The sequence below is a fragment of the Physeter macrocephalus genome, chromosome 14, assembly GCF_002837175.3.
Source record: "Physeter macrocephalus isolate SW-GA chromosome 14, ASM283717v5, whole genome shotgun sequence".
Lineage (NCBI taxonomy): Eukaryota > Metazoa > Chordata > Mammalia > Artiodactyla > Physeteridae > Physeter > Physeter macrocephalus.
The window spans coordinates 35,118,295-35,133,929 of record NC_041227.1 but is presented as its reverse complement, the minus strand read 5'-3'; the positions used below and the strand labels follow the sequence as shown (position 1 = coordinate 35,133,929).

The 15,635-nt window shown below is 41.5% G+C and overlaps 1 protein-coding gene across 1 annotated transcript in view; it reads right to left on the bottom strand.

Moving 5' to 3' along the window:
* The window catches only part of SLX4IP (SLX4 interacting protein), a 195,323-nt gene extending 182,094 nt beyond the window's left edge, over positions 1-13,229 (bottom strand). Inside the window, 1 exon segment of the mRNA XM_007101501.3 lies at positions 13,003-13,229. The gene's annotated coding sequence lies outside the window, so the exon portion shown is untranslated.
* Between the last annotated feature and the right edge of the window lie 2,406 nt (positions 13,230-15,635).

Sequence of the window (15,635 nt, the reverse complement as noted above, 5' to 3'; positions counted from 1 at the left end):
CCAGCAAAATAGCAACTTACATTAAAAACTTTAAAGTAAGCCTTGAGTCCCTGTGACCTTGGGCAAGTTACTTAGTCCCCCCGCTAAGCCTCTGTTGGCTCATCTTCAAACTGCAGATATTGACAGTGGCTACTTCGTGGGGCTGTCTCAAGGGCATGAGGTAGGACTAATGAAGCATTTAGGGCTACTCCTGGCATAGAGTGAGTGCTTGCGAAAGGGTGGCTGCTATTACCATTACTATTACAGAAACGATGGCTACTACTGCTACTCTTGTCATTATTTAGAATCTTGTTAGTCAGCACTGGCTGCCACTGCCTGGCTGAAGCATCTACTCTGGTCTTGTGGGTGGGCTAGTAGCCTAAGGCCGCCTCAGTGACCCCCATCAATAGTATAAGCAAAGAGGACCTACCCGGGATTTTGCTGTGGCAATTTCAGCCTTCAGGATCTCAGGGTCATACTTAGAGCTGGATGATGAACCAGAGACCACTGCAAGGAAAAAGAAAAAAAAAAAATTTCTGTAGAAGAAACACATTTTGGTCAAGTTGGCTTATTTGGCCATCTAGGTAAACCCAGAAAGGAACGACTATTAGTGAGCAAGCTGAATGTCCAGCAAAGGGGAATTTGTTAAATAAATACGGTACACATATAAAACGGGGACTATACAACTTAAGTGATTTAAAATGATGGTGCTGCAGGGAGATCACCTCTGTGCTTTGTGACCATGAGAGGTGTGGGATAGGGAGGGTGGGAGGGAGGGAGACGCAAGAGGGAGGAGATATGGGAACATATGTATATGTATAACTGATTCACTTTGTTGTAAAGGAGAAACTAACACACTATTGTAAAACAGTTATACTCCAATAAAGATGTTAAAAAAAAAAAAGTCTACAAATAACAAATGCTGGAGAGGGTGTGGAAAGAAGGGAACCCTCCTACACTACTGGTGGGAATGTAAATCAGAGCAACCACTATGGAAAACAGTATGGAGGTTCCTCAAAAATTTAAAAATAGAACTACCATATGATCCAGCAATCCCACTTCTGGGTATATATCTGGACTATAATTCAAAAAGCTACATGCACCTCTATGTTCACAGCAGCACTATTTACTATAGCCAAGACATGGAAGCAACCTAAATGTCCATTGACAGATGAATGAATAAAGAAGATGTGGTATATATATATATATCACTTATATGTGTAATCTAAAATATGACACAAATGAACTTATCTACAAAACAAACAGACTCACAGACATAGAGAACAGACCTGTGGTTGCCAAGCAGGAGAGAGAGTTGGGGAGGGATGGAGTGGGAGTTTGGGATTAGCAGATGCAAACTGGTATACATAGAATGGAGAAACAACAAGATCCTACTGTATAGCACAGAGAACTATATTAAATATCCTATAATAAACCATAATGGAAAAGAAAAAAAAGAAAAGCACTTATTTCTGAACCCCAGATTCCTTATTTACAAAACAGGGACAGTAATACCTAACTCAAAATTATTGGAAGGACTAAGCATGTGAAAACCTTCAGTATCATCATTTATAAAAAGTAGGCCCTGGATGAGTGTTAAGAGTTATTATTACTTAGTCAAAGACGATTTTTTTAAGAAATTTGATAACCTTTGATTCTATTTTTCTATTAGACAAAAATATCTTTATCCAAACCCTGAGTCATTTTAATTTTAATTTATTCATCTCTATTCTCTGAACAATGTAATGCACATGATTTAGAACATTTTTAAATGATGTTCATCTTAGCAAGCCCATTTAGACAGAGGTGTAAATGGAATAAACAAGTTTCTAGAAAGTCAAGAACGTGTACTTGAAAACAACATTCATAAAGGTTGTTCTGAAAACTTTACCTATATCTTAAAAATTATAGTATTTGAGCCTGATGAACAGTCGGTCCCCTTAAATATATTAAATCAGGCTTGAATAACTCTGCTAAGAATTTAGGGAGTCCCTCTCTGGGGATACCTAGAGGGTACTAAGTGGTTCAGGTAGATAGAAAAACAGGGGAGAGAGTTTTCCAGCAAATACCCAACCAAAGCTGAAGCATGTGTGATCTAATTATTTTTAATTATACACTGGTCTTCTCATATGTCCTTCCTTTCCCGAAGGACAGGCGGACCACACAGAAGGCTGTGGTGAGGCTTTAAGACCATATCTGCTGTTAGATAGATTATGAGCCATATTACAGTGAAGGTTATATTTTCAACTCACAATAAGGTTCCAGTTGACTCTTTTAAAATGCTCATTTTTTTCCTTTAATCAGTAAAGCAAGAGCAGCTGCATTTTGTTTTATTTTGTTTTTATAAATTTATTTTATTTTTGGCTGCACTGGGTCTTCATTGCTGCACACGGGCTTTCTCTAGTTGCAGCGAGCGGGGGCTACTCTTCATTGAGGTGCATGGGTTTCTCATTGCAGTGGCTTCTCTTGTTGCGGAGCATGGGCTCTAGGCACGCGGACTTCGGTAGTTGTGGCACAGGGGCTCAGTAGTTGTGGCTTGCAGGCTCTAGAGCATGGGCTCAGTAGTTGCGGCGCACGGGCTTAGTTGCTCCGTGGCATGTGGGATCTTCCTGGACCAGGGCTCGAACCCGTGTCCCCTGCATTGGCAGGCAGATTCTTAACCACTGCAGGGAAGTCCCTGCATTTTGTTTGTAAGGACTGGATTCTTCAAAAAGTATCATCAAAGCCTAGTCTCAAAAATATGATCTGTAAGAATCTAGAACTAAATAGCATATTTTTAGATGAAATAAAATGGTCTCTAGTGTAAAATAGGCTACATGAAAAAAGGAACTGTAAAATACATTTTGCATACTTTTAACCCATTTTTAATACCATGTGGCATTATGCCTCTCAATGTAAAATTTTTTCACTTGTTCCTACAGTGTTTGCAGTCTCAAAAAAGTAACAGTTTTACGACTAAAAGACACCCTACAGACCATCTATTCCCAGGCCTGACATCTATTCCCCTAACGAGAACTTGGGGGACCAGGCCAGGGTCTCACAGCTGAAGGCCAAGGGCAGGAGAAGAGTCGGGTCAGCTCTCTGAGGGCAAACCAGCACCATCTGTCCCCTGTATAACTGCTAAGGTCAACCGCTAACTAGGCTGTCAAAGTAGGTGTGCCCTCCCTCCCAGAGCCCCTGGCCAAGTCACAAGTTCCTAACAGAGCACGACTTCAAATAAAGCTACATGAGTGGTGGGTCTCTCCTGCTAATCAAAGAAAGAGAGGAAAAGACAGAGACAGAAAGGCTGGGTGGGGGGAGGAAGGAGAAGAGGGAGGGAGGGGCTCCACAGCTAAGGTAAATGCTTGGAATTCATTTAATTCGCCATTATGCTATGTGACATGGCACACTTCTTCATAAACAAAAAATAAAGCCTACCGAGATAAAGCCCATAACACATCTGGACAGCAGTTGCATAGACCTTGAGCCTGCATACTTGCTAAAGTCATATTAGATAAAGAAGGCATACTCCCTTGGCTTCATTACAGCATTGGGCACAGGTGCTGGAAATGAACTACATGACGAACTGAAATCTGAAATGAACCAAACCAATCTGCTAATTTCCAAATATGGTAAAAGCATGCTTACCCATCCTGGAAGGAGCAAGTTATCAAAGGTGACCGGCCCTCAGAGCACTGCTTAACAATAGAAGGTGCTCAAGAAAGTCTGTTAAAGAAATATTCCAGATAACAGGAACTGAGACTATTTTATTTTGGCTGTTCTTAGGGAAATTTTCCAAAAAATATACTGAATCTTTCCCAACTTTCATAAAAAATACCACATAGTGAATATTCCTTTGATATTCCAGATGAAAATTATCACCTGTCGTCACAATGGGCAATATATATGTTAATGCCCTGCTGAGCTGTGCCTACACAGAGCTGCTCACGGTGGAGCCAGGGAGGCCTCTGCCTGTTTGCCACGGCTTTCCGTGAGCTGTCAGAGGGCCTGCCTCCCAAGGCTCCCTTTTCCCTCTGGGGTCTTCAACTTAATCCAGTGACCCCAGAAACCTCGGGGACCAGTTTGTCAGGGTGGTGGGATATTTTCCAAGTCTCTCCATGGACTTGCGTGGACTTTGGTGTGAAGGCTTCAAGCCCCCTGTCTTAGGTAATAAAACGGCTGTTACCTTTACTTCAGGATTAGGTTTTCTCCAGTGGACCATGCCTTCTGGACTTGAGCCTCAGCATTTAATTCTTTCTGCCTCAGTAGAACAATGCTGTTGGACAGGCTGACCTCTACAGTCTCTTCCATTTCTAAACCTCTGTGATCCAAAATCCAACAGCTGTTCCAGGAACAAATAATGCCAATGTACAAATGATTCCAGAGAAGAGCATGAGAGGGAGCCCCTCCCACCACACAACTCATTTTATGAAGCCTGAGAGCGAAACCAGACAAGGGCAGATTAAGAAAGGGAAATCACAGCCCATTCTATACCTGAACAGAGAAGCGAGAATCCTAAACAAACAGAAGCAATCTGAAGCAAGCAATATATAAAAAATACTCCAGAACCAAGTGAGGTTTCTCTGAAGAGTGCAAGGTTGGTTTAATACTAGAAAAATTACCATACTTAAAAACTGAAGTAAAATAAAAGCACATGATCATTTTAATGAAAATACAAAAAAATAAAGAAAAACATCAGAAATCTAAGAATAGAAATTTCTTAACTTGAAAAAAGCATCTACAAAAAAATGTAGCAAACGTGCTTACTGATGAATCTTAAAAGCAATTTCTTTGAAACAAGCAGAAAATGTATATTTCTGAAAATATCATTTAAACTAGCATTCCACAAATATAAAATATCTAGGAATGAACTTAGTAAGGCATGTGCCAGACTCTGCCGCATTGATCTTCAAACTTAATGCAATCCTAACCACAATCTTGAACAGAGAATCTGAGGAAGTGCAAAAAGGACTAAGATACATGAGAGAAAGAAAAAAAAAAAAAGACAGGAAAACAAAGGAGGGAATTTGTATTACCAGTTCTAGCAAAACTACCACCATGCTATAGTAAATCAAATAATGTGCTGGTAAAGGGGTAAACAAACATGCCGAAGAAACAGACTTCACAGACCAGAAACAAACCCACAGGTTCATGCAAATGAATGATGGGAGAAGCACTGCAGATCAGCAGGAAATAAAGAGACTATTCATTCAATAAATTGTGGTCCAACAACTGTTAATCCATTTGGAAAAAAAATAAAACTAGACTGATACTTCACACATCACATAAAAATCAATTACAGATGAGCTAAAAACTCAAATGTATAAAGCAACCATACTCCAGTAAAAATTAATTTAAAAAATAAAATAAATAAAATTTGTACTTGAAATAAAATTAGCATCTTTTAGAAAATGTTTTCATGAACTCAAAGAATTCTTAAACTAGACACAAAAATTACAATAAAGAAAAAGAATTGTAGATTTGACCATATTAATATTAAAACTTCTCTACAGACTGGAATAAAACATTTGTGATCCACACATCCAGTAAATGTCTTATAAACTAGAACATATAAAGAACTCTCAAAACTCAACGGTAAAGTATAAAACAATCCAGTAGAAAAGTGGGCAAAAAACACGAACAGGTATCTCACCAAAGAGGAGAAACAGATAGTAAATAAGCATGTGAAAAGATATTCAAATCACTTCATACTGTATGCAAATGTCAAACAATTATGAAACTAACCTGAAACTAACATAACATTGTACACCAACTATATTTCAATTAAAATAAGATATTCAATATCATTAGCCAACAGGGAAATACAAAATAAACCTCAATGACACATCACTACATACTTACCAGAATGGCTAAAAAAAAATAGGGATAACACCAAATGTTGGTGAGGATGCAGAGGACATGCTCTGCAACAAGAGAAGCCACCACAATGAGAAGCCCACGCACCGCAACAAAGAGTAGCCCCTGCTAACCGCAACTAGAGAAAGCCCGCATGCAGCAACAAAGACCCAACACAGCCATAAATAAATAAATAAATAAATAAATAAATTTATTTTTTAAAAGCACATCATAAAGAAATGGGGGTGGGGTATGCGGTAGAGTCACAAGCTAGAAGATATTTGCAAGACGTATAACAAGCAAAGGATGAGTAGTCAAAATAAAACAATCCAATAGAAAAATGGGCAAAGGAGGTGCCCAGAGCTAGGCTCCCCTGTATCCCAGCCCCCACAGGTCTGGCAAGGTGGTGGGGGTGGAGGTGGGAGTCTCCTGATCCCTTGTATTATCTCTGCCTTGACAACCAATCTGGGGAGGTGAGGGCCATGTCCTTCACTATCCTTTTATAAAACCTGAGAAAGCTGAAGTCTAAATACAGAAAGACCATTTGCCAGGGAATCTGGGGACAGCACACACTGCTCTCTTCTCTCAGTGCCTGTCGTCTGGGACAGCACAGATGACAGTCACAGATGGTCCCGTCTGCCTCTCACAGGAAGAAAAAAATCATGACTTGCTGATGCCAGGAAGTCCCAGATCCCAAACAGCTGGTTATCCTGAAGGTCCCCCGCAACCAGAGCCTCTTCAAGTACCTCCTGTCTCCATCCTTGCAGCTCTCCATCCCCCGAACCATCACTAGAGGTATCTGAGCAGGTGTGCCCTCTTCAAATCTCTTCACCAAGGTCTCCCACAGCACCACACCTATCCACACCTCCACCTCTCAGCTCAGGCACCTTCACAGCTTCAAGGCCTCCACACGGCCAATGCCAGCACGTGCCCTTGAACATGCAGTGTTCTTACACCCCCTCTCCTCTCACACCTAAGTCTGGTCCTCAGTCTCTCTTCTCAGTCTGACCATAAGCTTCCTGAGGACAGGATCCATTCTCATGCTCTCTGATACCTGGAGCACAGCACAGGTATCCATCAAGTCTGCTAACTTGAGTCTGTTGATGTTACTTAAATCAGTGGCTATGGGCTGTGTTATTATTTTTTTAGATTTATACCTATTAATCTAATGCATCTTTACTGTCTCCAAATCCCAAATTCCACATTAAGCCCTCTAAAAAGGAGGTCAAAGCACTCTGGTCCTATTTCAATACATAAATAACACCTAACTTACACATACCATGCAGCCAAAGTTGAGAGACCTTATATGCATATAAACAGAAGATGGAAGCATTTTACATTGAATATAATGGGCAACAGACACATGGTTGAAGGCCATAAATGTGAGGTTTTCAGTGCTTTTTGTTTTTGTCTTTAAAATACTGACATCCTAACATTCATTTGAATGGAAAAGATATTATTGGCCTCTGTATTAATTAAGTTTTACCCTGGAAACATCTTCAGGTTTTTCTGGACTTGTTTTCTGATCATTAAAAGAGTGTGGGCTTCCCTGGTGGCGCAGTGGTTGAGAGTCCGCCTGCCGATGCAGGGGACACGCGTTCGTGCCCCGGTCCGGGAAGATCCCACATGCCGCGGAGCGGCTGGGCCCGTGAGCCATGGCCGCTGAGCCTGCGCGTCCGGAGCCTGTGCTCCGCAACGGGAGAGGCCACAACGGTGAGAGGCCCGCGTACCACAAAAAAAAAAAAAAAAAAGATAGAGTGCACACACACATTTAGAAAGCAAACACGCACCTTAAAAAATTACTTTCCTAGGCTCTTAGTTACTTTCAGGAGGAAACAGCAAGCTCAGTGCCTGGGGTTTAAAGCATAAATGTTAAAAATAAAAAGCCTTCCTATCAGAGCTGCCAATTTGAGTCTACATTCAGTGGAATTTTTACTTTATACCCTGTTTTTAAGACGTTCAGGACAATCTCCAAAAAGATCAAGTTTCCAAATATCTAAAAGCATATAATGTACATAAGCATACTGAGAAGTTTAAGTATGTAAGTCTTACAAATAACATCTCATCCTATATCCTGCATTCTTGAGCCCACTTTCTCTGACCTGAAAACAGGCATTCTTTCACAAAGAGGAGACGTTGATAGCGTCTGACCCCACCAAAAATAAGTGTGCATGTGTGTCTTTACTGGAGACGGAAAGATCCTAAAATCCTTAAGAAAATTAATTTTGGGAGGGAATGGAAGTAGATTAAACAATATCACATGATTGTCCTGTCATTTAAATACAAAGCAGAGATAAACTCTAATAAAGAAAGTCAGTGACCTTCTAGATTATTCTGTGGGAAAATCCAAGGCACTCTGAAATTCACATTTGTCTTCCTTCTAGCATCGCTGGTCTGTGTCACAAGCCAAAACAACTACTCCAGATTAAAAAGATCAGAAATTAACTTTAGGCTTCTAATCTTCAGATTTCAATTTTTATCAAGAAAATTATTATACTTTCTTCTATTGTCTTAAAAAACTTTCATTACCTATGGGAGCAGAAACAACAAAGGGCCTAGAACTTCTGAAGGAAAAACTGTAATTCAAGAATGAGAAATCATTTCATAACCTGCTGCCCCTACTCCCCCAATCTAATTTTATCACACACATGCAAAAGGACAGTATCAAGGAAGGAATCACAAACTTTAACAAAACACCAAGGAAAAATGACAAATGAGCAAAGATCATGCTGGCAACAACTTAGATAAAATTTGAAAAGGTAACTGCAGTGTAAAAAAAAAAAAAAAAAAAAAAGAATCTGCTTTTCCTATTATTCATATGGTAACTTTGAATGCCAAAATGGGCTCAAAAACAAAAACAGAAAAAAACAAACAGGGAAATGCCAACAATAAAAGGAGGGCAATACAAGTGACCAAAAAAATTAGGTGTTTTTTTTTTTCTTTAAATATTGAAATCTCCCACCAAGATTAAGTCCACAGAACATTCCTACCTTTTAGTCACTCTATATCCTTAACCTGGTCAGTTGACCCAAGATCTGGGCCTCCCATTCCTGCTGGGCCCACAGAAAATCCCCACCCGGCCCTGTGTGGGATGCTTCGCTAATAAACAACATCTAATTTTTATTTAATACTTTGTCAGAAACAGACATAGGCACTGACCCATGAGGCAGTCATGGTCTCAGGTTCTAGTAAAACAGACATGCATTCAAAGCCTACCTTTTCATGTGACTTCAGACAGCATATTCAGCACCTCTAAATGTCAGGTTTCCTTATGTATGAAATGGAATAATCACTAATCATCAGAGAAACGAAAATCAAAACCACAGTGAGATGTCATCTCACACTTGTCAGAACAGCTATCATCAAAAAGACAACAAGTGTTGGTGAGGATGTGGAGAAAAGGGAGCCCTCGTGCACTGTAGATGGGAATGTAAACTGGTGCAGCCATTGTGGAAAACAGTATGGAGGTTCCTCAAAAAATTAAAAGTACAACTATCATATGATCCAGCAATTCCACTTCTGGGTATTTAACTGAAGAAAAGGAAAACACTAACTTGAAAAGGTATCTGCACCTCCATGTTCACTGCAGCATTAATTACAATAACCAAGACAGGGAAACATCCTAAGTGTCCATGATAGATGAATGGGTAAAGAAAATGTGGTGTGTACACACACACACACACACACACACACACACAATGGAATATTATTCAGTAATGAAAAAAGAAGGAAACCCTGCCATTTGCGACAACATGAATGGGCATAAAGACAGAGAAAGATAAATACCATATGATCTCACTTATATGTGAAATCTAAAACAAAACAAAACAAAACACCAAACTCAAATGCAGAGAACATACTGGTGGTTGTTAGGGGGTAGGGGGTGGTGAAATGGGTGAAGGGAGTCAAAAGGTATAAACTTCCAGTTATGAAATAAATAAGTCCTGGGAATGTAATGTACTGTACGGTGACCACTAATAATAATATACAGTATTGTATACAGATGATCCTTGAACAACAAGGGTTTAAACTGTGAGAGTCCACTTCACTTGGATTTTTTTCCCAATAAATACATACTACAGTATTACAGATCCACAGTTGGTTGAATCCAAGGATGTGGAACCTCAGATATGGGAAGGGGAGGGTGCACTGTAAAGTTATATGCAGATTTTCAACAGCACAAAGGGTCGGCACCCCTAATGCCCAAGTTGTCCAACTATATATACATATATCCAACGATTATGTTGTATATCTGAAACTAATATGTTATATATAAATTATATCTCAATAAAAAAGAGATGCAATACACTAAAAACTCAATGCATGTGTTCTGCATCTTTAAGAAGCTATTACATGCTTCATTCAGAAAACATGAATTCATAAACTACAATGGCAAAGACAAAGTCCCAAACAAACACATTTTAACACTGGCACCTCTTGCTTTCTCTGTATGTGGAAGACTTGGCCACCAAATGATTAGACTTTGTTTTTCCAATGTGAAAATGAGCACCATGAAAATAAAAACCACCCAAATGCCCTTCAATTGGCGAATGTGCAAACAAATTAGTCTATCCATGCAATGGAATACTACTCAGCAATTACAAAGGAATGAACCACTGACACGTGCAACAACAAAGATGGCTCTCAATTATGAAGAGTGAAAGAATCCAGACACTACCCCACCCCCCAAGATAGCACATACTCTAAGATTCCATTTAGATAAAGTCCTAGGAAATGCAAACTTATCTAGAGTGACAGAAAACAGATAGGTGGTTGCCTGGAAGAAAGAGGCCAGAGGAATTACAAGAGGGCAAGAGGAAACTTTTGGGCGTGATGGGTATGTTCATTATCTTGACTGGCGTGTTGGTTTCATGGCTGTATACATGTAAAACACACCAAATAATACACTTTAAACATGTGCAATTTACTGTATGACAACCATACCTCAATAAAGCTGTTTGAAAAAGAGGAAAAGACCATTTAAAAAAACACAAACACATTTTCCTGGCTTGGTATATTGTCTTTAAACCACCCTCTTTTCCAAGCAGGTATATGTCCTGAAAAGTCATGAAACTACAATACTTTTCCCCTTAAGTGATCTGCATGCATGAACAAAACCTTAATAATCCAAAGACTTAAATATAACAATAGCTAATTAATATTTACATAATGCAATATTTACATAATGTGCCAGGCACTATTTTAAGCACTTTTCTTACATTAACTTATCTGACCCTCATACCAACAGTATTTTAGAGATGAGGAAACTGAGGCACAGAAGGATTAAGTAATCAGCTCAAGGTCACAGAGCTGGTAGCTGGAGGAGCTAGGATTTGAACCCAGAGAGTCTGGCTCTAGAGTTCGTTTCTGTACCCACTGTGCTTACTGGCATATACAATATAAGAAACAGTATAGGAAAATCAGAAGCAATGAATATTGCACTTGCAAAATACTTTTCTTCCTCACATTCACAGGATATAAATATCCACTACATTTTGTAGCATACACAAGCCTAAATAAAACACAACAGGACCTTCATTTTTCTTTTCCCAATTAATAAACGGAGGAAGGAGAGATAGAAAAGCTGGACAACTTGCTTAGGACACAGAATAAATGGCAAGTTGATCGGTTGGTCAAACCAACTAGGAAGTTGGTTTACCACATTCCCAGTCCAACTCTCTTCACTGTCTTCAAATTCCTAATTATTTTAAGTAAATCTGTAAGGAAGAAAAACCGAACATACAGCAACGTGGAAAATGTAAAAGTCATTTGCTATTTCTCAAATACCTTACTAGTTCCTGAATTCCATCCACAGGATCACAGCCTCTGACTGATACTGGCCTGGAGTCTTTTTTTAAAGCGCCCCACATGATTTTCATGAGCAGCCAAAGTTGAGAAACCCCAAGACATATTAGATTTAGAGTTCTCATTTTAAAAAGACAGATGAAAGCAAGGTGCCAAAACAGCTTTGGTAAACTATGGCCCAAAGTTTTCCAAGTTGATATTGAACTACTGAATACCTGCAGGATTTTGAGTTCAACTTTAAATAAATTAAAAATATGCACAAAGTACATGAGATATTATCACAGCAAAAGTTACATAACAATACACGGAACTGACATTCTCAACTTTTTAGAATGCTAAATTGCCATCTTGACATAAAGCTAATGGATAAAAGCACAGAAAAAACGTGCCATATTTAAAGCATGGAATAAACTGACCATATATTGTTTCAGAAGCACAAGTTGAAAAGAGACAGTCTTTGCCTTTAGTCCATGCAGGAATCAGTGGGCTCTGAACTTAAGGTGCACTTCGTAGGGAAGATTCTGACTTATTGGGCCTGGCGATGGAGTCAGACTGTGTTTCTAACAAGCTGCCAGGTGATGCGGATGCGGCTGATAGACAGACCACACTTGGAGCAACAAGGCCTTAAGTAACTTGAATATTGGCTGTAAAATTAGCCAGTTGGCCTACAAATGTAGTTATGTCTAGGATCCAAGAAAGAACTGTCAATACGATTTATTCCTAGTCCGGGGGGAAATAAAAGGAGGAGGGGAATAAAGGAAGGAGCAAGCGAATACCTGTTACTTGTTTGTATAGTGTAGCAGGACTAAGAACCATAGAATACTGTTACTTGCCCCGACCCAGTAGCTGTCAAGGTGACAGAATGTAAGCCCCATGAGATAAAGGGGTTTTACTTTAATTTACGCAGAATCGTCACGGCCTAGTATACACTAGGTACTCAACAAATGTACTGAATAAATGAATGAATAAGTATATACAAACACAATCTATATTTATGTCACAACCCAAAAAATGCCTGAGAAGGGGAATCTATCAGTACATACAGGTGTTTGATACAAATACCCGGCCCACTCACTATACTCCATTTTGTACCCCCTGCCAAAAAAAAAAAAAAAAAAAAAAAAAAAAACAAAGAATTTTCCAAACCAACGCTTCCACTGTCAAGCCCAGGCTTCCCGCACCCTTATGTTTTGTTTTGTTTTTAAACTTATTTATTTAATTACCCTTATGTTTAAAACAATGGAGACAGGTGGAAGCACAGGGAGAAGGATTCAGAAAAGGTTCACTAATCAAAGGAAAAAACCAGAGGGGTAAAGGAGATGGGCAAACAGTTTAGCTCAAGGGAAGGAATATCTTAGGTTGTCAGCATTTCCAAGTTCTTACCTATGTTTGGGTTCGGGCTTTTATTTGTTTTGTTACTGTCCAGAGTAACTGGTGATGTAGTACCTGGCTGTACGGCAGGCTCTCAAGCCAACCTTTAGAAGACTGGGAATTCGCACTTCCGGCTTACTTCCCGCTTCCCCGGGCTCCCGGCGCGTAGAGGAACTCTGCCACCGCCCAAACACAAGATGACCTGAGCTGCTTCACTATGGATTTAAAGCCACAACCAGGATTCAAGATGGCGGCGAAATACTAAGCGAGCGGCCCGGGGAGCGCGCGGAATCTGCCCAAAAGAAAAATGGCCTCCGAGCAGGATCTCGCGGCTTTCAACGAGGGCCCAAAACAAAAATGGCGGCAAAGGACGACTACGTAAAGGCCGAGAACGAAGTGAACATGATTGGTCCGTGAAGAATCCGTTACCCACTGTGCTAGACAGCGGGGGTGATCGAGAGAAAAATAAAACAAAGTGTTCCTGTAGTACAGAGTGCTTCTTCTTTTTTTTTTTTTAACATCTTTATTGGAGTATAATTGCTTTACAATGGTGTGTTAGTTTCTGCTTTATAACAAAGTGAATCAGCGATACATATACATATATCCCCATATCTCCTCCGTCTTGCGTCTCCCTCCCACCCTCCCTATCCCACCCCTCTAGGTGGTCACAAAGCACCAAGCTGATCTCCCAGTGGTATGCGGCTGCTTCCCACTAGCTATCTATTTCACATTTGGTAGTATATGTAAGTCCACGCCACTCTCTTACTTCGCCCCAGCTTACCCTTCCCCCTCCCCGTGTCCTCAAGTCCATTCACAGAGTGTTTTTTTTTTTTTTTTGTGGTATGCGGGCCTCCCTCTGCTGCGGCCTCTCCCGTTGCGGAGCACAGGCTCCGGACGCGCAGGCCCAGGGGTCATGGCTCACGGGCCCAGCTGCTCCGCGGCATGTGGGATCCTCCCAGACCGGGGCGCGAACCCGGTTCCCCTGCATCGGCAGGCGGACGCGCAACCACTGCGCCACCAGGGAAGCCCACAGAGTGCTTCTTGACCCCGTAAAATTACTAGCACAAGGATGGGAAAAGTCTCCCCATTCTTTGAAGGGGAAGAGCATAGAAAACAGGTTGGAAAGTAAAGGTGACTTTCACAGTGCCGGATTAATTTTAAAATAGCCAGGAACATAATTTCTCCCACAATTCTTTTGAATAGTACAGAGGAATACAATTTTTGTCCTCGAACGAAAAAGCAGGATAGGGACGTAGCGCGCAAATTATCTAATTGGTGAAGGGCACAGAAACAGAGGACTTCTGAACTCCCCGTAGGCCTCCAGACGGCGGACTAAGGGCAGAAGCTGTTAATTGAGCGCCACCAGCTCGCACTGCGCATGACCGCTCTCCAACACGATCCACAGAAATGGTGGCTGTTGCGTCCTTTTCTCCAGGTTTTCCAGGCAGCCATAAAGGAAGGCGGGGAGTTGGCGATGAACAACGGAATCCGGCGCTCTGTGAGTGGTCAAATGAGGGAGGCCCGAGAGCCTCCGAGAACGGTTGATCACTTTTTCGTTCAATAAGTGCCTCTTAAGCGCGCGCCAGAAGGAAGATACTGTGCCTTAACAAGTCCATTTGATCTGTTATGTAAGTTTTCCAGTTTCAATAACTTGCTGAGACATTGAATAAGCTCCGCCCCCTGTTTCCGGTCCGAGCCATCGCGTTCTCGGCTGAGAACTTCAGGAAAACCCGGAGAAGAGGAATTCAAGTGGGACCGGCGCCAACCACAGAGCTGCGCATGCTCTGTCTCCAAGCTCGGGGCGCGAGTTGCCAGGACTGGCGGCTGCGGCTGCGTGGTGCTCGGCTTCAGGGTCCTGCGGGCGGCGGCTGACGGGGCGGTGCAGCGGCGGGTTCGCAGGTGAGAGCAACGGGATCGCTGGTGGAAAAGCCGGCTCTCTACCCGGCCGAAGAGAAGGGTGGGGGGCTTGTGGGCGCCTCCTCCCGGCTCGGAAAGGTCACTGGTGTCACTGAAGGATATTTGGGGGCGGGGAATAGGAGGCGGCTGGCTCCTTAGAAAGCTGAAGATCTACCTTTAAAACAGCTGTTGGCAGTGAATCCTTGCTGCAAGAAGGAATGTAGATGGCGAGGAGGTGTTCCAGTGGTGTAGGTAGAGTTCCAGGTATAGACCCTTCTCCCTCTCCCATCTGCGCGGCCACACCGTAAAGTAGAAGGAAAAGGTGTCCCAGTGAAAGCACCATTTGCACCTGCGCTGCCACCTGTGTCTGGCTGGGAGGTGAGAGCCACCCTCTGACGTGGAACTGAATGTCAGAACTCTGTACAGCGTGGTGGTACCAACTCTGAAAGCAGAAGCAGGATTCGGGGCTTTGGACGTTCCGGGGATGGAAATCTTTTTGAGAGGGAGACCTGAAGTCATATGCATCTTCCTCCCAAATTGGACCATCCACAAATCCTGTTGCTGTTTCAGAGGCTCTCTGTACCTGCAGTTTTTCATTCATTAACGTCATCAATTTATATTCGTATTTGTCACACTGTGCTGAGTTAGCAGATACAGCAGTGACCAAGACAGGCATGGTCCCTGACCACATGGAGCTTATATTCAATGATGGAAGGAGAAACAATAAACAAGCACATTGATAAATGAAC